We start from the raw sequence: 24,325 nt of genomic DNA on the forward strand, positions 1-24,325 counted from the left end.
AGCACACTCCCAACTCTAACTCCAAAGCCTACTTTCAGGACAGAGCCTAAGGCCCCTTGAAAGCAAGGTCTGTGTCTTGTTTGCCTTTTTACCTACCCCCTCCCACCCTGCCATAAAGCCCAGCAGAGGACCAGGCTCAAAGTAGGCCCTTGAGTTCAGCTGAGTTGATTTGGATGAACTCATCCATACTGAGATGTAATTGACTGATAAGATATTAATGACACCAGTCCTTTGGGGCTGGGCATTTTAATATGGGCTGAAGTACAGGTTTGGCTTGCCCCAAAGGAATGAAGGTTTGATTGTGGAATGATGAGCATAGTCAGCGGGGAGGCTTCAGGGGTCACTAGAAGTGACAGAAGTTCACTGAACAGAGGTTCAGACAAAGGGGTTCAGGTGACAGAGGCCCTCTCTGGCTCCCAGATACCATACCCCACACAAGCAGCCACCATTTCTGTCTCTGCATTGCCAAGTGCTTCAAACTCAATGTACTTCCCAGGTCCAGAGGCGCATGAGACCCATGCTAGCCCCTGAGGAGGCCAAGAAGTGGGTGGGAAGGCCCAGCACTGGCCCAGAGAGTTGTGGAAGACAGCCTGGGCCACACTGGGTCTGAGTCTGTGTAAACATCAGCCACAGGGCCCAGGGTAGGGGTGATAGGATGAGTGGGGCCTGAGTCATTCACTCCTCCATGGCTCACAGGCACACTGTGGGTCCGGGTTCATGCTGGATGCCTCAGGAAGGTGCAGACATGCCCCAGTGGAGTCAGCTCAGAGGAGCAGAGGAGCTGCAGGGACCTCAAGAGCCACCTGCCACCACTCCTGTGAGTCAACCCAGAGCTAAAGGTGGCCGCTTCCTAATATGACAAGTGAAATGAAATAGAGTGTGACATGAAACCTACTCAAAACAACAGGGTGAAGAGACCTAAGCCCCCATCGTGGGGAGGGGATGGCACATCATCTGGCAGGACCTCGTTTCTGCAGTCCCCTGACCTCTGACCCCTGATCTTTGCTCCCCACTGCCCCGCCTTCCTCTGACCCAGGGTGAGGCCTCTGAAGGTTGAGCCTTCCCTGACACCTTCCATTCTCTCCTTAGTTGCTCTGGGGCTGGGGGATGTGCCCCACTGCTTCCTTCCTCAACACCACCCTTCAACACAGTGGGACACCCACCCAGGGGTAATGGACAAGGAAGCTGGGTGCAGGGGAGGGCTCGTGCCCACAGAAGGTTCTGGAAGGCTCCTTCAGTGTGGAGACCTTCTGTAGGCACAAGGGAGGAGGCTGGCCCTGCAACGACCCTGGAGAGTCGGTCTCAGATCATGTTTAAAGGCCCGCTTCAACCAACAGGATTGGAAGTTCACCAGATGTGTCCACTGAAGCCCTTCCTTTCTTCAGGGACAAGATAGGAGGGGAAAGTGAGTTCCTAATATGGGTTGCTAAAGGCCCTTTATAACCTCATAATCAGAAGGAACAAAGGAGTTTCCTTCTACAGCCACCATTTACAGTCATGGGAACTTCTTTAATTTCATTTTTTTAAGGGCAGTGAAATGGATTTTGCAGCTATATGGAGCAGTAAAGCTCCATTATGACAAATTCCATTACAGAGAAGCATTCAGTGATTAGAGATGTCCATGTCCCAGCAGATGGCCTATGGAAACGGAACTCTGTGAGTGGGGTCAGACACAAACCTTGCACCGCAGCCTCCTCTGGTCCCTCTCTCTGGCTCCAGCGTACCCTTCCCTTTGATGGAGAGAAATGCTTTGCATTTGTTTTGCTGCCTCTGTATGAGGAGGTGTGGGATAGATGAGGAGGGGTAGGGTGGGTGAGGACGGGCAGGGGACGAGGGGCTAAAGAGAGAGAAAGAGAGAGACGAAGGAATACTGTGGAGGGAAGAAAGCTGGTCTGGAACTGAGGCTTCTAGATTATTAGTTTGGCATCAGTAACAGCCCCTCAGGACGTTGGTTCTAGAGGGCTACTTGGAAATCAATCATTTACGGCAGTGGTTTTCAAACTACAAGTGATGCTCTATTATGGGTAGTTTGATCAATCTAGCAGGTCATACTGCTAGCTTTTTAAAATAAAAAAAAGAAAAGAAGAATAGAATAGAAAATAACATGCATCATATGTAGTTAGAGTAAGTATTGTTCAATACAACTTTTATTTCAGGTTTTCACACACAGATATATATCCTGGTCATGAAGAAAAATGTCATAGCCGGTTATAGTTGGGAAAAGTTTGGGAAACACTGATCGTGTCTCCCAATACCTAGATTTTCATTTTAAGAACACTGGGGTACAGAGAGGGAAAGCCACTTGTCCAAAGTCAGCCAACTCTTGAAATTCGCATGCAGAACATGAGGCCTGACTTCCAGGCCAGACCTCATTCACCCAGCAGTTTCCCACACCAGATCCTTCCTGTGGAGGGTAATTGAAGTGCACATGTGGCTGTCCATCAAAGCAGCTTGCTCCAGGCCTTGGGCAAGTGACTTAACCCTCTGACGGTCAGTTTCTCATCTCTAAAACGGGCCCATACCCACCCAGCAAGGTCATTGTGAGGATGGTGAGATTATATAAAACTCATGCCCGGCACACGGGAGGTACTCAGAGTCTGCTGTTTGCCTTAGTTTCTCTCCTTTCCAGATACCTGAAGCTTCTCCCTTTCCCTGGGGTAAAATACATGGACATATATTACAATTCCCCTAACCTGTGCCTTGACACAAGCAAACATCCCAGAGAGAAGGCAGTGACCTGTGCCTGCTTTCACATACCTCCTACATTGTCAGACATGTTCCAACATTGCTTTGAGCCTGTTGCTTCCCTGTTGAGGGCCTGAGTGACAGCTCCATCTCATCTTGGGTTCCTGCAGATAAGGAACGGGATTATCGGTAATGTTGGTGGGTTGAAAATACCCAAGATGACTAACAATTTGATCACTCCCAGGCACCATTGTGGAAGTTTTACCTGTATTCTTACCTGCAGAGAAAAATGACGGCTCAGATCTTGTGCTCAAGATGTTCTCACATTCTGTTGCCCTATGATAAGGCTCAGTGTGTTGGAATCTTCTCCAAATAGGCTGTGCAAGGGGACAGTGCATAATTTTGTGGAAAACATATGCTTTATGGGGACTGTTTTAATTTCAACTCACTTGGAACACCCCCAAGTCCCCAAACCATTGTGATAAGGAACAGTTTTCTTCCTCTTGGCCTCCTCTAATGTGTAGACCAACACTGTCCTACAGAAATATCATGCCAGCCACATACTGACTTTAAAATGTTCCTCATAGTCACATTACAAAAATAAAAAGAAATAGTTAACATTAATTTTTGCAATACATTTTAACTCAGTATATCCAATATATCATTTCAACATGTAATTCATATAAAAATTATTAATGCTATATCTGTCTCGTTTTTTTGGTTACTAAGTTTTCAAAATCCAGTGTCTGTCTTCCACTTGCAGCTCATCTCAGCTTGAGTAGCTGCATTTCAAGTGCTTAATAGCCTCGTGTGGCTAATGGCTTCCAGGTCGCACAGCACAAGCAGAGTCCTCTGCACATGGTAGGAGTTCAAAACATATTGCGGAACTTAACTTGATGCTGGACCCCTGTTGAACCTCAGGGGGCACGTTAAGATCTGAGGATTGGGAACTGAAGGAAGAGAAGGGGAGAAGGGCCCTGATGGTGGTATTGTAAAGAAATCACTTAAAGGGAGGCTGAGGCAGGAGAATGGCATGAACCCGGGAGGCGGAGCTTGCAGTAAGCTGAGATCGCACCACTGCACTCCAGCCTGGGCGACAGAGTGAGACTCCATCTCAAAAAAAAAAAAAAAAAAGAAAGAAAAAGAGAAAAGAAGTAACTTAGAATGAACAAAACCACAGCCTTTAAAACAGCCAGGAACTGCCTCCCCTTCCTGGGCTACATCAGACTTGTTTGTTGGTCCTGACATGGATGGTTCAACAGGTGTCTAGAATCAGAAAACCTGAGTTCAAGGTGCAGACTCGATGCCCCGTGCTGAATGGTCATGGGGCCAGTTGCAGGATCCAAGCCATACTAAGCCTCCCTGGAAGTTTGGCTACTGACTGGCTGGAGACTGAGAGATGGCTTCCTGATGTCTCATTTTCATCACAGGTAGGGTTTCCACTCCCCTTGTCGAATACTTGCATCAAGAAGAACCAAAATTTTAGCTTTTGTTGCTCATCCATTTCAAGGAATTTACCACCAGTAATGGGAGAAGGTCCATGGTGTCTTTGCAGGGAGAGCTGTATGGCTGGCCAGTGTCAGGCTCCCAGGGAAATTTCAGTGGTGCTTGATGAGAGAGATCAAACCAGGGGCGAATGAAGAAAGAATGCATGAATCTTGAGTGGGGAAAAGAAGCAGGAAGCATGTGGCTCACCTGGGCTCTCTACAGTGGCAGGGTCAGAGGGAGAAAGATGAGCAGGCAGACAGCCAGGCCCAGGGGAAGCCTGGGGCTCTGGGGTTGCCTGGCCTCATGGGCTTTGGGGTTGCCTGGCCTTGTGGGCTCTGGAGGCTTGCCCAGGCCTCACTGTGTGCAGCCCCAGCAGGACCAGCCAAGCTCACAGTGGCTGGTGTGTCAGGACAGCACAATTCATGTCACATGGTGCCACATCAGCCACTAACCTATGTAATAGATCCCATGTGAGGGCACTTCAGAGCTTGAAGGGGAAGTGCAGAGACCATTCCTTCCTTTACAGATGCAGAAACGGAGGCCCACAGAGGCGAAGCAGCTTGTCAAGACCAGGCAAGGAGAGACGGGTTAGATGGGAAATAGAAGGATGCCTGGGAATTGGAAACTCCAGGTGCCTGCTCCTTCTGTCACACACATTAATTAGAATGCTGTTTGTGGCTCTCTTAGCTTCGCCTTAATGAGAGTCAATACATGAAAAATATGGGCTTACACTGGGACCCACAGAGAAATAAGGATGTGAAATGGAAGGGTACAAGTGAACGCCCAAATGCCATGTCGCTTGTGGGCAACTTGGATCTGGCAGGGTGCTGTCTACACTCAGATATCCAGAGTCACACATGGGTCTGTCCAGGTACTAGAGGGCTTGGATACAGGAATCAGGGCGATGTGGGCTGAGGTGACTGAAGTGTTAAGAGTGACAGCAGGCTGGCTCAGAAGCCCTTGTACTCCATGCAGGGCTGATCCTATCTGGGGCTGTCATCCTCCAGCTGATGGAGACATTGAATGTCACTCCTCCACCAGGCGGGCCCCAAAGGCGCCACTCTGTTGTCAGTGGGCTTGCCAGCGTGTGGTAACGTCTGCTCCCTGTGCTGAGGAGCAGTGGTGTCATTAGCACAGACTCATGTGCTGCTGTCAGAGGAGTGGAAAGCTGAGGAGGTGGCTCCCCATGCCCTGCAGTCCCTGGGCACTTGCACACTGGCCCACGGACTAGGCATTCTTGCCAGCTGAGGTGCCACTGCTCAGTCCCCCTGGAAATGGACCTACGTCCCTCTTCCCCAGCTCCCCTGTAGCCTCACAGGAAGCAGGTCCTAGAGGCTACATCATACCCCACAAAGTGGAATGACGGCACTGCAAGAGCCCAAGGGTACAGCTGGCCTGTCCAGTGGGCTGGAGCCCACCCCTTCTCTTTTGTGAAGGCAGTTTCGCTAAGAGTGTGGGTCCAGAGGGGCTCTGAGGGGTGATCTGGCTGCCTTCTCCTTGGGCCATTGTGGCCCCTAAAGGCCAGCCAGCTTCATCCTCTCTGCTTTGGCAAGGAGGTGCTGATGTAGCCAGGAGGGGAGGGGTTAGGAAATGAGGTGGCCAGTACCCCACGATCCCACTGCAGTTGAGTTTGTCCCCTCCAGTGAGGTGGACCCTGGGCCATGTATTCTGACACTTTGTTCCGCAGGATTCTTTGAACCTCTGAGATGGGATAAGGGGTGCCTCCCTTTCCAGAATGGGTAATACTTTAAAAAATTGGGCATAAATGTTTTATTTCACTTATTCAGCAAATACTTGGTGCCTACTATGTACAAGAGACACTGTGCTGGGCACCGTGGACCCCGTAGTAAGGGCAACGAGTCATGAATTGTCTGTGGTTGAACTGAAAAATGCCACTGGCCCCTTGGCATCCGGCCATACATCATATCTTGACACATGTATGATCCCAAACAGGGCAAATAGCCATCTGAGGCCTCAGTTTACCAATCTATAAAACTGGAATAATTGATATTTAAGTTCACCCCAGCTCTAAAAATTCTGTAATTCCTCACAGCAATCCACTCCTAGGCATATACCCAAAATAAATGAAAATGGGTACTCAGACAAATACTTGTACATCAACATTCACAGCAGCACTATTCACAATAGTCAAAACCAAACCGAATGTCCATCGATGAATGAATGAATGAACAAATTGTGATATATGCATTCAATGGAATATTATTTAGCCATTAGAAAGGAATGAAGCACTAATACATGCTACAACACGGATGTACCTGGAAAACATCATGCTAGTGAAAGAAGCCAAACACAAAAGGTTACATGTTGTATAATTTCATGGGCTCTGTGGATCCAGAGGTCAAAGTCCATCATTAACTTGAACTAAGCTCCTGCCAAGCCCAGAGCCCCTCACCCTGCTACCTGCCTACGGGGTTCTTGCATCTTCTCTGCTTTGGAAATTAGTGGCTCTGTCTACCACTCTGGGGTGAGAATGGAGGTTCTCCTGTCGCTTTCAGTTGGGCGGGGCAGTGCTTACCACAACCCTTGGAGCCCCCTAGCATCCCATGACTGCTCCCCAGTATGCCCAACTCGCTCTTCTCATGCTAGGTCTGCTGCACCGATGCCCTCAAGGCTGACCTGCTGCTGCTGGTGGAGTGTGGGCCAAGGTGCCAGTACCAAGGTTGAGGGTACCCTGCCCATCCTGAAGGCATGCCCCCAGGGGCAGCAGAGGTCCTGGGGCCACATCATGTTCTCTGCAGAGTCAGACAGCCACACTTTCCCACCTTTGTGCTGCCAGCAAAGGGGCCTTGCATGTGTGTCTCGGAGATGTTAGACACAGAACCTTTGGATTTTCCTGGGCTCTCTCACAGTAGGATCCCTTCCCTTGTACAGGACCTGATATATTGCAGGAGCTTGAGAATTATGTGTTGTGTAACTGAATGAGTGAATGAATGAATGGGTATTGGAATCATGTGAGATAAGCCAGAGGGCCATCTTAGTGACAAAATCCAGCTATCCCCAAATCTCCCATCACCTCTAACCCTGAGGGGTCTGAGAATCTAGCTTCTGGCCTTCTACTCCATCTGCCTTGGGGAGAGTCATGGTGTGAGGGGCAACTTACTCCTTCATGCAACAGATGCTTGGCTGCCTGCCCCTCCAAGACTCTCCCTGATGTGCCCTGGCCCCTCTAATTTTACGTAGACATAGCTTAAACTCAAGCTGGAGCCCAGCCAGATGAGCTGGGGAGGCTAAGGGGAGGAAAGAGCCTCGTGGTGGGTCCTCCCCAGCATCTTACCTCCATAACCAGGGAGCCAGCAGGGTATTGTGCAGGCCTGAGTCCTGCCCCTGCCTGCTGAGAGGTGATGATGATAAGACCCAACTCAGATGGTGAGGACGAGGCGACCCAGTGCCTGGGCACTCATGGAGTGCTCATCAAATATTGCCCCCATCACATTCAGTGGTTGCACCTTTGGGGGCTCACTTCCCCCGACTTCCACATGTGCATCTGTGACTGGAAGCTGCCACCCTCTTTGGTGACCTTCCATGTGCCCTGACTGTACTTTGTCACTTCACTTCTCTGTTCATTCATTCAACAAGTGTTTTAAGCAGCTGCTCCATGCCAGGCCCTGTACTAGGCTCAGACTCGCCAAGTTGGGTGGGGTGTGCCCCACACGCCCTTCCTCACTCCCTGGTTTTGTGTGTTTATTGCAGGGTTTCTCAATGACAGGGAGTTTGGGGTATGAGCGTACTGGGGGAGTTCCGTATTGAATCACGAGTAGGGTGTTTTTAAGCACCACCCCCATCTCACCTTCTTTATTACCACCTCCACGCACATAGTTACCTTTGTGTGTGTGTGTCTGGAGAATATTTAAGTTTCAAGTATACCATACCTTATTATTAAGTATAGTCACCATGACTTTTATTAGGTCTCCAGAACTTACTCATAACTGGAAGGTTGTACCCTCTAGCCAACATCTCTTCATTTCCTCCACTCCACCCCTGCAGGAATTTCTGATTTTTTAAGAGAGACTGTATTGCCTTTAGAATAAGAAAAAAATCATAGGGGAGGAATTTATTTTCTTGTAACAACATATTGTGCATTTCTTTCTATTCTGTTCCTGTGACCTTTGCTGGAGGGGAACTTAGGTGCTGTCTTGGCCAAGTTCAGAAACATGTAGGAAGTTATGGGGAAGTGTTAAAGCCAAGTTAGTACTTAGTTGAAGCGTCTTCCTTGATTGAATTAGATTTGTTGGAAAAGGGATCATGGTTCGGGCTTTGGACAGGGCATAATGATTACATTCTCCTGCAGTCCCATGGGTTCTCAGCAGCGCAGTGCATTTTGGGACCCCTGGCTCCAACATGCAAGTCCAGGTTTCCCTGTGGAGCCCTCATAATAGCTGTCCCAAGGGCTCCGTGGGTCAAGAGGACAAAGCCCATCAGGAACTTGAACTAGGCTCCTGCCAAGCCCAGAGCCCCTCACCCTGCAGCCTGCCCATGGGGTTCTTGCATCTTCTGTGCTTTGGAAATTAGTCATGTGGGCAACCGCTCAACCACAATCTCAGTGGCTGGCAAGGTGCTTGGAAAGCAGGAAATATTTGGGGTCAGTGTCCTGGATATTTAAAAATTGCTTTTCTATTTGGGATCAGTGTCCTAGATATAGCCTGGATATAGAACTGCTGGTGGCCCTTGCCCATTGGAAACCCCCTACCTCCCTTCCCTTACCCTCCTCTGGGCACCCAGCACTTTCCGTTTTTCTTTTCCAGGTCCTTACCACATTATACCTTGTGGTTATTTATAAAGAACCTGTTACAACTACAAGAGTGTCAATTCCTTCCTTTACTTGTTGAGTCTCAGTCTCCTCATAAATAAAATTAAGAGACTGATTAGCTGCCTCCTAGCATTGCTGTGAAAACTGAAGTCAGGTCACAGGAGTAAAGTGCCTCACAAGGCACTAGGAACATAGAAACGGCTCATTTAGTGGGGCCTCATTATCCCTCTGCCTTGGGGACAAGAAACATGTTTATTTTTCATTCCTGTAGCACCTTGCCCGGAGCCCATCTCATAGAAGGCCTTCATTAGGTAGGCATTTGCTGAATTGGCCTGAGCAGGCGCTGGGGAGGAACGAGTTAAGGGAAGGTGGAGTGAGGGAACAAACATTTCTGTGGCACCCAGTACTACGTGCCAAGAGGCGCTGTCTTAGGTGCATGTAGATGGATTATATGTTCAGCCTGAGGACAGAGCTGGGAGCTCCTAGGAGAGCGGGTTTGGGAGGATGGGGCATCTTCAACTGGTGTTTCTGATTTCTGGACATGCTGGGAGATTAGTGGACAGAGCAGGTGGGGCCTCTGAAGGCTCCTCTGTTTAACCTGAACACTCTCCCTTTCAGCTGCAGGGAGGATGACGCTGACGTGCGTCATGTCATTTCTACCTTTCTACCTGGGGAGAGGTAGAAAAGAGTCGCCTGCCCCTCCCCCACCCAGAAACAGGCCTGAGGGTTCTTGCTGTCCCTGCAGCTGCAGGGGAAGCCCTCAGATGCCATCCTGGGAGTGGGGAGGCAGGAGGAGGAATCAATCAACCCAAAACTGTGCAATCGCTGCGCCGATGATCTCAGCCAAGCCCACGGTGAGGGAAGAAGGGCTGCTTTGTGCTTCCTGGAACTCCAGGCATCAAACAGATCCTGGGGAGGTTCTAGCATGTTCTTCCTCTCTGGGCTGGCTGTTGCCATTTCCATCTGGCTTCTCCTTATTGGGCACTGGGCTTGAAGCCCTTTGTCGCATCACCAGCCTCTTCGGATAAGAATGAGTGGAGCTGCAGCTACGACTGGAGAGCTTGTGTCCTTTCTCTCCCATAGAACAGGAAGGGCATTTGGGAGGGGAGAAATGACCAAATGGAAACCAGTTTGTCTTGAGGAGCTGTTTGGCAGTGCCATCTACCCAGCACATTGGTGAAGCTCAAATGCGTCCTCTTCATGCTAATACCTGTAGCACTGTTGGCAGGGGAGGCAGAGTTGAGAAAACACACGGAAGCCTGCATCCTGGGAAAATTGTCAAACGCCTCTTTTCTCTCCTTGTACCTTGTGCCACCTCCCTCTTCTCTGCGCACTTTGATAGATGACCTATTTTGATGCTGGCAAAGATGTGAGTTCAATTAACTAGAGGAGTCAAAGGATCAAGGGAAATTTGAGAATTAAAAAACAAAAGGTGCCAGTATGTTAATAAGTATGTGACCCATCACAAAAACATCACTGAATGGAAAGGACCCTGGACAGCAGGAGAGCTGGGTGTCCATTCCTTTAAGCCAAGCGTCCTTGATCCTGCCATTTTTCCTCTGTGTTTGCCAGGCTGCAGAGCTCTGGAACCGTCCAGCTAAAAAATGCTTTGATTCTGTTTTCTCTGCTCTGCCATAGAGAGCAGCTTTGAGAAGAGGCCCTTACTTTTCTCTTTATCCTGTCACTGGAGAGTTTGTAGGGGCTGGAAACAACAGGTTATTCTGTCCCAGAGTTCCATCTGCAGTTGCTCTGAGGGTATCATGAAAGCCCTCCTCTCCACACAAGAAAGGTGCGAGGAAGCAGCCTCAGCACACAGCTGCCCACGCAGGGCTGTGCAGTTCTGAGCTGCTGGGCTCTCTCTGATGGTTCCCTTGGTGCCCAGTGGTGCTCATCCATTCCTATGACAGTCGCCTGCTGAGCACCTACTGTGTGCCAGGCCAAAGGGCCACGGAGACAGGGGAGGTCCCTGCTCCTCACGTGCAAGGGGCTGTGTCATATGAAGGAAAAAGCGATATCTCGGAAATGACTGCCCCCCGAATGGAGGGTGACCTTAGAAAAGGTCATAATGGGCCAGGCGTGGTGGCTCACATCTGTAATCCCAGCACTTTGGGAGGCCGAAGCAGGCAGATCACCTGAGATCAGGAGTTCAAGACCAGCCTGACCAATACGGTGAAACCCCCTGTCTCTACTAAAAATACAAAAATTAGCCGGATGTGGTGGCATGCGTCTGTAATCGCAGCTACTCAGGAGGTTGAGACAGGAGAATTGCTTCAACCTGGGAAGTGGAGGTTGCAGTGAGCTGAGATCATGCCACTGCACTCCAGCCTGGGTGACAGAATGAGACTCTGTTTGGAAAAAAAAGATCCTAACGAGGACTGAATACTCACTGCAAGCCTGGCTGGGGCCTGAGGGGCAGGGACAGGGCCCCCTGAGAAGCTAATATTTCTTTTGGGGTCTACAGGAGACAAATCAGAGTAAGGAGAGAAAAGGGAGAACTGAGGAGAGAGGATATGGTCTTGTGCAGGAACTCAGGGAGCAAGGGCTGAAACGTCCACCCCAGGCCTCTCCTGCCAGCCACCAGCCACAGGACAGCCTGGCCCTTAAAGAGAGGGGTTGGGGAGCCAGGGCGGAGGCCAGCCAGCCAGCCACAGCCAGACTTAGCCCTGGAAATAAGGTCTTCTTGGGTGGGGAGAGAGGGAGGGCAGGGGAAGGAGAGAAAGAGGCTGAGGGAGGAGCAGCGCCTTCTCCCTGTTCAGACTCAGGGCCTTGTTTTAATCCTTTGGCCCAGAAGAGCAGTCACTGGGAACCTGTCAGTACCTGCCCGCACCCCTGTGCCTGTCCCAGCCCCGGGGACTCTTCTGTTTGCATTGTTTCCTGCACCCCACACCCAAGCCCACAAATAAAGATGGCCACCCCTGCCTATCGCCGCCCGCCCTCCCTGCCAGGGTGACTCAGGCTGGGTGCCTGGTGGCAGCGGCTCTGCTCGCCTGGCCCTGCTCCGCTGCCTACATCTGTTTCTGATTTGCCGAGCCCAGCCAGTAGCCCTTTATGTCTCTGGGACCTAAATGAGGGTGGGGTTTCTTTCCCCTAGACTTAAAAAAATAATCTGCACACCCCCTGTGGTGTGCAGATTATTATAGTGTCTGCTTGCTTAGAGGGGACAAGAAAGAAAGCGAAGTCGGACAAGTCCAGTTTAATTGCGATGTGCAGCTGCCCAAGGTCTCCTGTCCACTCTGGCCAGTTCTGAGCCAAACCAGTTTTCCATGGCCAAACTGGGCCTGGTTTCCACATTGGTTCCTGTCAGGAAGTTCCTCCGCCCAGCATGTGCTGTTAAATAGGATCCCGTTCATTCCTTTTCCTCTTATAAACTTCCCTTTCAGGTCATCCTAAGGGAGAGTGAGGCTGTGGCCTGGAGGGGGAAGGGAACTCCAGGCTGTACTCCCAAAAGGGAAGTGGCTCTGTCGGGGAGGCCAGCAGGGGGCTGGCCAGGGTCAAACATCTGGGGTCCCAGGCCAAAGACGAAGCAGAGAGCAGCTGTCTCCTCCCCAGCAGTGCCGGCTGCCTTCTCCATCACAGGCGGCTCTTAGTGCTACCTTTCCTCGGTTCCCCACAGGGAGGTGGGATTGGAGGAGCAATGGGAAAAGCATCCCATCCTAAAAATATCTCCCACCTTCTCCCCTCCTAAAAATATCTCTGCCACAAACTTCCCACAGAGCGTGAAACTCTACCTTCCCCATTTCAGTCTTTGCTTGTTTGCTTGTTGCAAGCGTCCCGGGGAGACACTGCGAAGCTTGGCCTCCTGCCCCTGTGTCTGTCTGTTGAGTCGCAGGAAGCTGGCGGCCCTCCTTCAGGAGTGGGACATGGGAAGGAGGCTGCAGATCGACCTGGGAAAGGTGAGCTGGGGTTGGCACCTGAGGCCAACCTGGCCAATGGATGCAGCCACCCAGGGAAAAGGGGGGAAGGGTGAAAGATTGGAGGAGTCTCCTGGCCCTGAGCTCCAGGCTTCATATACTATCTCATTTAACCCTTGACTCCCTTTTGTAGCATAGATATTTTTATCCCCTTTTGGGGTCTTCTTACCCCATTTTACAGACAACAGACTTGAAATTCAATGAATTAGAGTGTCAACTCAGTTTCACACAGCTAGGACTAGAAATCATGGCTGTCTGGTTGCAATGGTCAAATGCTTTCCTCATACCCCATGCAGCCTTCATTCATTCATTCATGCTTCATTCATTCATCCACTTGTGATAAAATTATACGTAACATAAGATTCACCATTAGGTATATAATTCAGTAACAGTAAGTGTATTCACAGTGTAATGCAAACATCACCACTAGCCATCTCCAGAACTTCTTTAGCATCCCAAATGAAACTCTGTCCCCATTAAACACTAACTCCCCACATCTCCCTCCCCCCATTCCTGGGTAAGCACCATTCTGACGTCTCTATGAATTGGACTATTCCAGGTACTTCGCAGAAGTGGAATCAGTGTTTGTCCTTTTATGTCTGGCGTATTTCACTTAGCCCGATATCCTCAAAGTTCATCCATGTGTTAGCAGGTGTTGGAATTTCCTTCCTTTTTAAGGCTGAATAATGTTCTGTTGTGTGTATATATCACATTTGGTTTCCCCATTCATCCGCTGATGGACTTCGGGTTGTTTCCAGCTTTGAGCTAGTGTGAATAATGCTATGGATGGGCTTGTACAAATATCTGTTCGAGTTCTTGCTTCCAATTATTTTTGGTTATGTACTCAAAAGTAGAATTGCTGGATCCTATGGTAATTCCATGTCTAATTTTTTGAAGAACCTCCCTAGTGTTTGCCACAGCAGCTGCAGCATTTTACATTCCTACCAGCCGGGCACAAGGGTTACAATTTCTCTACATCCTCACCAACACTTGTTATTTAGTTTCTTTGACAGTAGCCATCCTAATGGCTATGAGATGGTATTTCACTGTAGTTTTCACTTACCCTTCCCTAATAGTGATATTGAACATCTGTTCATGTGCTTACTGGGCCATTCGTATGTCTTCTTTAGAGAAATGTCTATTCAAGTGCTTTACCCAGTTTTGAGTTGAGTTGTTGGGGTTTTTCTGTTATTGAGTCGTCCATGCTTCTTTACTCAAAATTACAAATGACCAGAAGTTTTTTAGAGACTCTAATGTCATCATTATGTTCCTAAAGTGGACCCCTGGGTAATCACAATACCGCCTGGATCTTCTAAATAGTACCTGTGGCGGTAGTGCCTTTGTGTAAAGGATGTTTTATTGCATCTGAAGTCTCTGGAAATACATAGCTGTTATGAAACTGTCATTTATCATACACATATTAAGTTCCTACTGTGTACTAGGCACTGTGCTGTGGATGTGAGAAGCAGTAGGACATGCTCCCTCCCCTTAAGAACCTTAGACTCTGCTGGGGAAAAGTGGATACAACATAAAGTGATTTCTGAATCTGAAATCTCAACATATTATCTGATGGGAATTTTTGCTGCATTGGGCTGGGTCTTGACAGTGGATGGGACCCCAGGGACAGTTCAGTGGGAAAGGGATAAAAATCACCCTCAAAAGGAAGCTAAGGAAAGGATCAAAGCAGAAACATGGGAAGGGCAGGATGGGGTGGGCTGGGGAGGCCTCTGGATCTATAGACTCTTCATGCCCTAAAGAGCTGCATGTTTGCACTGCCTCCCCCAACATGTACAGATGCCTGTCACTCTTGGTGGCTTTGCTGGGTTTCTAGTCACTGCAGATGTTTAAGGGAGCAATGAATGGGGAGTGTGGATGCAAACTACGGCCTCCTTGGCACTGTTTCAGATGCGGGATTTCCCTTCTCTAGGAGAACCCTGGGCTGGAAAAGGTATGGCACCCACACTGAAATGGGGCAAGCTCTTCCCAGTTTTGTGGGGGCCCATGGCAAATATCCACTGAGATGAAGGAAGTCTTCTTCCTCTTCTTCCTCCTGCTCCTCTTTACCTGGACTAGCAAAATAGCACCAATCCTTTTCTCCAGATGGCACCATTGGATGGCAATATCTGAATGGCTTTCACAGCTGAAGGCCGGAGACCAGCCTACAACTGGGATTCAGGCTTCAAAGCTTTGGTGAGGATGACTCCAGAACCATGCAGGTAGTCATCCTCCAGGGTGCCATGGTCTAAGGCATTTCACTCCTCAATCAGCAGGCTGTGAACTCATCGTGGCTGACACTTCTATTCACTGCTATGTGTTTGGCAATGCCCGGCACACAGACCTGCTTAATATGATTTTGCTGAGTGAGTGAAGGGATAAGTCCCTTTCTGCCTTTTTGATACTCACTTTGGTGCCCCTTGAGGTCACAGAGACCTGGATTTGACTTCTGGCTCTGCCACACAAGAGCACAGATGCTTTGGGTGAGTTACTTCAGCTCTGAGAGGCTCAATTGCCACACCTGTGAAACAGGTTAGTGATTCTAGGAATCTTACCAGGCCCCATGGACAGCATGTACCTAAAGAGCCTAGCCCTTCTCTCTCCTCCCTCTCCAGGGGCCAGGCCTAACTCCCCTGAAGCCATTTCCCTACCATTTTGCTCCCTAAGCCTGTTATCAGTTCTTCTTTCTGATCTACCACCATGGCTCAAATCCTGCCCTTCATCCTTGCCTTTCTCAAAGACAAAAATACCCTTCCTCTACTCCACTCACAATGTAGTGGGGAGGCTTATACTCCAGTGGTTAAGAGCATATCCCTGGAATTGGAAGGAACAGGGTCTAAAATGATGTAGATATAGCACAAAGCCTTGCTCCTGATAGTAGAGGCTCCAAATACATGGGGAGGGGGTGGGAGAGGATAGAGGGGCCCAACTTGCTTTCTTGATCCTCTGCTGAACCACAAAGCACAGGTGTCTTGGGCATGTTCTGTGAGCTCTCAAGCTCTCACAGCTCCCTGCCATGTGCCCAGCCTGTCCTCTGTCTGCTCACAGTCCAGGGGAAGACACAGAAGAAAGGGAGAAGTAACTCAAGGACCACACAAGGCAGCAATCTGGGCTTGACTGTAAATCCGGTCAGGAACAGTAATGAGAGACAGCAGAGGGAAGAGAAGAATCGGGAGATCTTTCAAAGGGAGAGGTGTCAGCTGGACCCTGGAGAATGCCTAGGATACGAAACAATAAGGAAGGGAAGGGCATTTTCCAATTGTGGTGAGAATTGAGAAAGGCAAGAGGTGTGCCACCCACAGGAACACCTGGACAGGGATGGGCCCAGTGGCTGTGGGACAGTATGCTCATTGATTCAGTCAGTCCAGCAACAGAAATGCATGAGCACCTACTCTGTGCCCTGCCCTGGCTGCCCTGGGGCCGGGGATGCCAAGGTGGTTGGAGGCCGCATGTACCCTCCAGGAGCAGAGGCGGCCTACCTGGCAGGTGCCTCATGCCCTTAGTAAAGACTGGGAGGATGCTGAGTTCATCTCACTCCATGAGCTCTGGAAAGAGCTTATTCTCTTCTCGAATCATGGAGCTGGTTTCTCCCACTACAATGTCCTTGACCCCTCCTCAGAGGAGACAGTATATTCTGGCCCCCAAATTCTGACCATAATAGTGTGCACATTGTGAAGGTGAAAAGGGCCTTGAGAGATGGCCCATGCTCAGAGCTCTCAGACTTTAGAGAGCAGCTGAGCAATGTGCTGAGGAGCTTGTTAAGTCTGGAGATGCCAGGAGCCTGCCCAAAGGTTCTGATTCATAGGTCCTGGATGGGGCCCAGGGAATTTGCATTTCTAGTAAGCTCCAAAGTGACTTGTTTCCTCTGAGAAGCCATGGCCCTCAGCCTGGGTTGCACATGGGGAGGCCCTAGGGAGTTTTAAAACACTGATGCCCAGGCTCCATTTCCAGAAAGTCTAATTCAACTTGTCTGGGGTTGGAGTCTAGATGCTGGTTTTTTGTTGTTTTTTTTTTTTTTTTTAACAGCTTCTGAGGTGTCTGATGTGTAGCTTGGGTTAAGACTTAGACAAGGCTCGGCCAGGCGCAGTGGCTCACGTCTGTAATCCCAGCATTTTGGGAGGCCGAGGTGGGCAAATCACAAGGTCAGGAGATCGAGACCATCCTGGCTAACACGGTGAAACCCCGTCTCTACTAAAAAATACAAAAAATTAGCCAGACAGAGCGAGACTCCATCTCAAAAAAAAAAAAAAATAGACTTACAAGGCTCAAGTTTGAGTGCCAGTGAATTCATCTAACCAAGTTGTATTAGTCAGAGTTCTCCAGAGAAGCAGAACCAACAGGATGGAAAGGTGGAAAAGGAGAGAGAGAGGGAGAGATTGATTGATTGATTGATTGATTGATCGATTTATGACAGAGTTTCGCTCTTATTGCCCAGGCTGGAGTGCAGTGGTGCAATCTCAGCTCACTGCAACCTCTGCCTCCCAGGTTCAAGTGATTCTCCTGCCTCAGTCTCCCAAGTAGCTGGGATTAGAAGCATGCACCACCATGCCCAGCTGATTTTGTATTTTTAGTAGAGACAGAGTTTCTCCATGTTGGTCAGGCTGGTCTCAAACTCCCAACCTCAGATGATCTGCCCACCTCGGCCTACCAAATTGCTGAGATTGCAGGCATGAGCCACTGCGCCCAACTGAGAGAGAGATTTATTTTACAGAATTGGCTCATGCAATTGTAAGGGTTGGCAAGTCCAAAATCTACAAGGCAGGCTAGCAGACTGGAGACCCAGGGGAGAGTTGATGTTGCAGCTTGACTGTGGGGACAGAGTTACCTCTTCCTCTGGGGACCTCAGTCTGTTTCTCTTAAGGCCTTCAACTGATTGGATGAGGCCCATCTACATTCTAAAAGGTCATCTGCTTTACTGAAAGTCTATTGATTTAAATGTTAATCTCCTCTAAAGGTAATTTACAACTCCCTCTATTTCTACTTGACCCAGTATGTGGATACCATGGCCTAGCCAAGTTGACATGTAAGATTAACCATTGTACACCTGATTTTACAAATAAGGGAAGTAGAGAAGTGGTCAACAACTCATCCAGAGTTTCATAGCTAGTTCCTCCATTGCTGTTTTATTTATCATGGACTCGTAGATTATAAAACTATGAAGGGATCTTCGAGGTAAAATCCAGCTCCTTCACTTACAGAGGGAAGCTATGACTCCAGGAGGCTAACCACCCTTTCCAAGTCATGCATTTTGGCAGGGAATAGAGCTATAGAGCTATAGAGCTATAGAACGAGGTTTTTTCTTGTTTTTGTTTTTGTTTTTTCTTTTGGAAACGGAGTCTTGCTCTGTCACCCAGGCTAGAGTGCAATGCCACAATCTTGGCTCACTGCAACCTCCACCTCCTGGGCTCGAGCAATTCTCCTGCCTCAGTCTCCCGAATAGCTGGGACTACAGGTACATGCCACCACGCCTGGCTAATTTTTGTATTTTTAGTAGAGACAGGGTTTCACTCTGTTGCCCAGGCTAGTCTTGAACTCCTGAACTCAGGCAATCACCCACCTTGGCCTCCCAAAGTGCTAAGATTACAGGCGTGAGCCACCATGCCTGGCAGAGCTAGGTCTTAAACCAAGACTCCTAATGTCTAGTGGCTGCTCCTTCTCCTCCACTGGAAATGGCAAACACAGTGAGAGCTTAAAGAGAAGTGCCTTTTTCTGCACTTCTGAACATGCCCAGCATTTCTCAGGCCTGTAGACTTGCATTTGAAGATCTCAGGAACAGGGGACGGGGAAGCTATAAATTGACTCAGCCTCTAAGTAGAGGGGAGAGTTGGGAGGCCTCCCAGTGGCTGCCAACTCCCTGGATTTATATCCAGGTCCCGTTGTTATCTATAATTTTGTGGCTGCTTCATCTATGCTTGCATTTGCACGCTTAATGCCATAATCTACAGATATGGTCTCTGCACACTCGCCTCTCACTCAGCATTAAATATGGCTTGTGAAATAGATTTTGCTTTAAATCAAAGCCCAGTTATAATAGTTGATCTTGTTAGAAACACATCACCCCCACCTCCGCCCCCCCAGGGCTTGGCAGCACCCACATCCGTGGGGCGTACAGATCCTCTGAAATATGCATGTGATGTTAGCCAGAGATTGTGATCCAAAGAGTCTGGCTGAGACAGGCTGTGGGCAGATAGGGGCTTTAGAGACAGGGCTGCAAACCAAGGCTGGTGGAGCCAGGGTGGGCACTAGGCCAGTCCCCAGGGATGCCAGCAAGGATTATGGGGCCTCGAGGTGAACAGCATGGAAGCCGAAGGTTAGGAGATGACGCCTGGCTGGCAGATGAAGGAGAGAGCAGATACCACATGGCAGAGACAGAAGACCTCCAAATGGGTGGGCTTCCTCACACAAGAAGCTTCCATGCACTGCCTAATGTGGCTGGATCCAGAACTTATTGGGAAGGAGAAGGAGGGGTGAGCAGAGAGGACAGAGCTGGCAAGTCCCGACCCTGAGCTAATTCCGGGGTTGGGGATGGATTGGAAGGGGAGCTGCCCCACTCTGCCCCCTCATTTCTGTTAGGGGAAAGTAGGCATCCTCTGATAAGACCACTTCTCCTACGACCCTACAGGGAAACTATGTGGTACAGCAGAGGAGGCCCTGGAATGCCACAGCTACCTGTGTGACCTCATGGAGGCTGCCAGGGTCACACACACCAGAGCCAGGGCAAGAGGTCAGGCCTCCAGGCTTGTATCCCAGAGGGCTCTGTCCTCTGGTCCAGAGCTTCCCAACCAGTGGCTTTGCCCCTTCACCCCTCTTGTCAACTGAACAACCCAACCACCTCCTGAGAGCCTTCCAATTCCTTTGTGCCATAAAAAGATTGTTTCTCTGCAAATTCCATGACTGAAAAAGTTTGGAAAGCACGGCTTTACCCCAGTGTTCCCCGAAGGTGTGCTTGTCACACCAGTTCTGCAGGATATTAAAAGGTGTTAGGCAAAGCAGAAAGATTAAACAAGTTTGGGAAATGCAGAGTTAAACAAAGTTAAACAGGTTTCTTTACTATGGGCTTTCTCAGGTGTGTGCGTGTGTGTGTGAGAGAGAGAGAGAGATTCATTGTGTACCTCCAGCAAGGCTCTGGTCTTCAGGTATGCCCAACATTTATGTCATTCAAAGTTCATAGTTGCAAATAAGCAACACAAACTGCTGCTGCTAACTGTCACTCACTCAAGATTCAAGGTCCTGGCATCAGGGTCCAGCCAGCTGGGCCTAGCGCTATGAGCGCATGAGCTCACTGCCCTGCAGGGGTGCTGGCAGTGGAAGGAGGCCCCTCTTCCTCAGTGGGAGGCAGAGTCCTCTTCCTACCATCAAAACTCTCCTCACAGGGCCTCTCCCAACCAAAAGGACATGGTAGATGTTTGGTGGTTAAAGTCTGTGACTGCAGAGTCCTTTCCTTCAGTGGAGCGGTGGGAGCTTGGGAGCACCCTGCAGGAGGGAGGCAGTGTTTCGAGAAGCCCTCTGTGGGCTTTGTTGATTTGTTCCAGGCCTTCGCCTGCCATTTTCCTCTAGAGCAGAACTTCTAGATTCCACTTTAGCCTACATCCTACTCCTCTCAGGGGGCCTTCCCTGCCTTGGGACCACCTTCTTCTCCCTGTTCCTATTGCCATTCTTCTTTTTCTATTTTATTTTCTGAGATAGTCTTGTTCTGTCACCTGGGTTAGAGTGCAGTAGTGTGAAGACAGCTCACTGCAGCCTCAACTTCCCAGGCTCAAGTAAGCCTCCCACTTCAGCCTCCTGAGTAGCTGGGACTGCAGGTGCATGCCACCATACCCAGCTAATTTTTGTATATTTTGTAGAGATGGAGTTTTGCCATGTTGCTCAGGCTGGTTTTGAACTCCTGAACTCAAGTAATCCACCCACCTCAGCCTCCCAAAGTGCTGGGATTACAGGCATGAGCCACCACACCTGGCCTATTGCCATTCTTCTTGCCTGAACTCACAGGCACAGACAGTGGGCCCAATGGGAAAGGTGCCCTGTATCTTCCAAGAAGACGAGTCATTGACATGATGAGCTCACAGGTACTACTATAGGACTAGCCCAGAAATCCTGAAATAACTTGGATACAGGATAAAAATGGCTTTAGTGGTTTCCACTAGCAGAGCTTCTTGTTAAGACCTCCCCTAGTGGGAATTCCCAGTGGTTGGAATGGCAAAGTAGATGGCATCACACCAGGCTGGTGGAAGAGATATACTTTGGAATGGGCAGAGCTTAGTGGTGTGTCCTCCAGTTACCCCGTCCATCAGCTCCTTATGCATTGAGCCAACCCTGCTTCTGTTTCCCAGTGGACTGGGGCCACCTTCTCATTCTTCATGGCCATATTGCCCAAATTTCCAAGACAATTATACAATTTTGTGCTGACATTTACTCAGAAAGACATGCTTAGGAGGAGGACTGGATTGCCAGAGATCAATATCACTATTGTCACTGTCCTCATTAATAAATATTTAATTATTAATTATATATAATTATAAATTAAATATAAATGCAAAGATATCATGGAAGTTTTGGGTTTGGTACAAAAAAGGCATTTGGCATGATTTCTACCATGGATGCTCTTACATTCCAGTCCTATAAGCTTTCGTTTTCTCGACATCTGCAAAATTAGGATTAGCCACATAATCCCCACAGCCCCATAAAACTCTCAAGACATCTCTGCACAGTGAGCATCTATTGAAAACCTGGACCACTTCTTGTTGAGAAAGCTGGCCATGGCGATTGGTCATTCTTTTATTTCTATAACACATACTGTCACCTCTCCTCCTTTCTCTCCTTTTTCCACACCTTCCTTTTCCCTGCTTCCCTCTCCTCCCTCTTCTCCCTGTTTAAATCTCATTAACTTCCCCTCCTGCCTTTCTTCCTGGTTCTGTTATGTTCTGTCTCCCTCCCTTCTCCTCCTCCTTGCCCTGGATCCCTCTGGGAGCCCCAGGGCAGAGGGCTGCCTCCTCACAGGAGAATTACGAAGGTGCCCAGGTTGAGCAATCCCTGGTGACAGCAGGAACTCTTCCTCTGGCATTGAATGGGTCAGGGCAGGACCTCAAGGGTGTAGGCTGGGGGAAAAAGCCCCTGCGCTGTTTGTCTAGTGGATCTGGGGTCACATGATCCTTAAGGGCAGCGGAGGCGGGTGGTGCATACAAGGAGGTGGAGATGAATGAGGGTGACCAACCATCTCAGCTTGCCTAAGACAGAGGGAGTTCCCAGAATGCAGGACTTCCAATGCTTCAACCAGGAAAGTCCTGGGAAAACCAAGATATGTTGGTCTCACCTTTTGGCTTGGGTGGTGAGAAGGAGGGAGGGTCATCTCAGGGGTGAGAATGGTGTCTCTGTAATCCTCTCTGGGGTACTGGCTGGCAATCACAGACATTTTCCCACCCACTAATGCCAGGGCCTCCATCCTGAATGGAGAACTGAGCAGGTGAAGGCAAAATGCAGGTTCCAGCGCAGTCACGGTGGCTCCCTGTGCCAGGACAGGACAAGCATCTTGGCCACGCCTAAGAGCTCAAGCTGTGCTTTGTGCCACAACCAGGTAGACACTTTGACGTCTCTGTGCCTCAGCATCCTCAACCATGAAAGGCCCTGTCCAGCTCTGACATCCTAAGGCCTTTTTCAGATATCTGCAGATGGCATTCCTAGCTCTGCCACCCATGAATTATCCCAGTTTTCAGCCTTTGGATGCTCTCAGATGTTCTAGAATGGAACAGGCCACTAACTTACTGCAGTCCTGAGATAAGTGACTTGGCCACTCCTGGTCTCAGTCTCCTCCTAGGAAAATGAGGGTAAAAATAATCATCTCAAAGGGCTAGCATAAGGATCAAATGAGGTAATTTGTGTAAAAGAGCCCAGTTCAATACTTGGTACACAGTGGGTGCTCAAGAGAGGATGCATGAAATTAAAGCAGCCCTAGATGTGTCTTGACATGCTTAGTGTTCAGGGGTTCTGACTGTGACAGGATCTTGCGTTGAGCACAGAAGTGATAACAGTGGGCCCACAGCATGAAAATCGAGCATGACTCATGCTTCCCGCTAATCCACGTCCTCCCTGGAGAGAGGGAGAGAGAAGTGCTCTCCTCTCCCCTCCTGGGGATCAAGCCCCTTAAAGGTGTCCCCTCACCTGTCACATGAGGAACCCTCAAGAACACAATGGCATGCTTCACAGTGGCTGTCTTTGTTATGTTTTGAAGTTATAGCAATATTGAAGCAATATTGAGACAAAGGTTTTCAGAGGAAATCCTTTTTATCCTGATTTATAAATTGTTTAATCAGAAGAAATAAGACTCTCCCATGTTTTCCTTGGGAGATTTAGCTCCCTGTAAATTTTCTGATTTAGCACTTTGCCCTTCTTGCCACACATGAGAACAGAGGTGCGCTATGTGCCCAGGCCCACAGAGCACACATCAGCATTTGCTATTTACTGAGGGCTTTGCCATTCTTTGTTACTGATGCTCCCAGGTCATTTCCTCCTTTTGAAAGTAGAGGTGATACTGACTATTTCAAGGTCAATAGGCCCATCTGTGCTCAACAAGTCACTCAACAAACATTATACCAAATGCCCAGTGATGTGAACCTCCAGGCTCCACTCTATGAAAGGTACAGAGAAGCAACTCATTCTCATTCTCAAGGAACTTACATTCCTGTCCTGTGGGCTCCATGCTTTTGAAAATAAGCATCCTTTATGGAGCTGAAAATATGTCATGGGACCCTGCTTGGCTGTACCCCCACCCTGGGTGATTCCATAATCATTTTACCTACATTTGTGTTGAATCGATTCTAATCCCATCTGCATTTGGAAGCTGGCCATACATGTATGTGCGTGAAACTCGTTGTTGAGCATGCTGATGGAATTGGGGGTGCTTGTGGGCCTGAAGGCCTCCTGCTCTGTCTCCAACTGCCAGAGGGGCTCAGTGAGTGTTCAGGACTAGTGGAGGGAGAAGAGAGACTCAAGGGTAAAGGAGTGAGAGCATCCCTAACAAAGGAAAGATGAGGCCAAGCACTCCAGGTGGGAGTATACCAGGTGGGTGGCCCCCTAGTGCATAGACCACAATGAGTGTTGGGGTGAAAGTGTAAAGGAAGCAATGACCTTTTCCCGGGGAATGTGCAAATGATCCAACCTTTGTTTTATCCTACTCTTGTCTGTTTCAGGAAAGCTTCCTCATGACCCTTTCCTCTGTTGAGCTTTGCTACGGGCATGCGTGATCCCCCAGCACTCAACCTGCAGCACCCGCTGTGGTCTGCTGACCCCACCCCCAGCACCTCACATCCCAGAGCTATTTCTCCCTCCTCTCCCCAGGCCCATCACAATAGCACCCATTTTCCACTTACATCTCCATGTGGTGAGGACTAGGAGAGAGGGAAGAATGGGAACATAAAGGACAGGCACCTAATTCAGGAAGGTTTCCTGGAGGAGGTGACACCTGGGCCAAGTCTTAAAGGATAAG

At 49.2% G+C, this 24,325-nt stretch overlaps 1 protein-coding gene across 17 annotated transcripts in view; it reads left to right on the forward strand.

The window, feature by feature from the left end:
• ZBTB7C (zinc finger and BTB domain containing 7C) overlaps positions 1-24,325 on the forward strand; it is a 384,618-nt gene that overhangs the window by 325,826 nt on the left and 34,467 nt on the right. Inside the window, exon 1 of one of the 17 annotated variants that reach the window (XM_077975043.1) lies at positions 12,494-12,834. The exons of the other annotated variants lie outside the window; for them this stretch is intronic. The gene's annotated coding sequence lies outside the window, so the exon portion shown is untranslated. Of the gene's footprint in view, positions 1-12,493; positions 12,835-24,325 lie in introns of those variants that run through there. 17 annotated transcript variants of the gene reach the window in all.

Source organism: Macaca mulatta, chromosome 18 (genome assembly GCF_049350105.2).
Source record: "Macaca mulatta isolate MMU2019108-1 chromosome 18, T2T-MMU8v2.0, whole genome shotgun sequence".
Lineage (NCBI taxonomy): Eukaryota > Metazoa > Chordata > Mammalia > Primates > Cercopithecidae > Macaca > Macaca mulatta.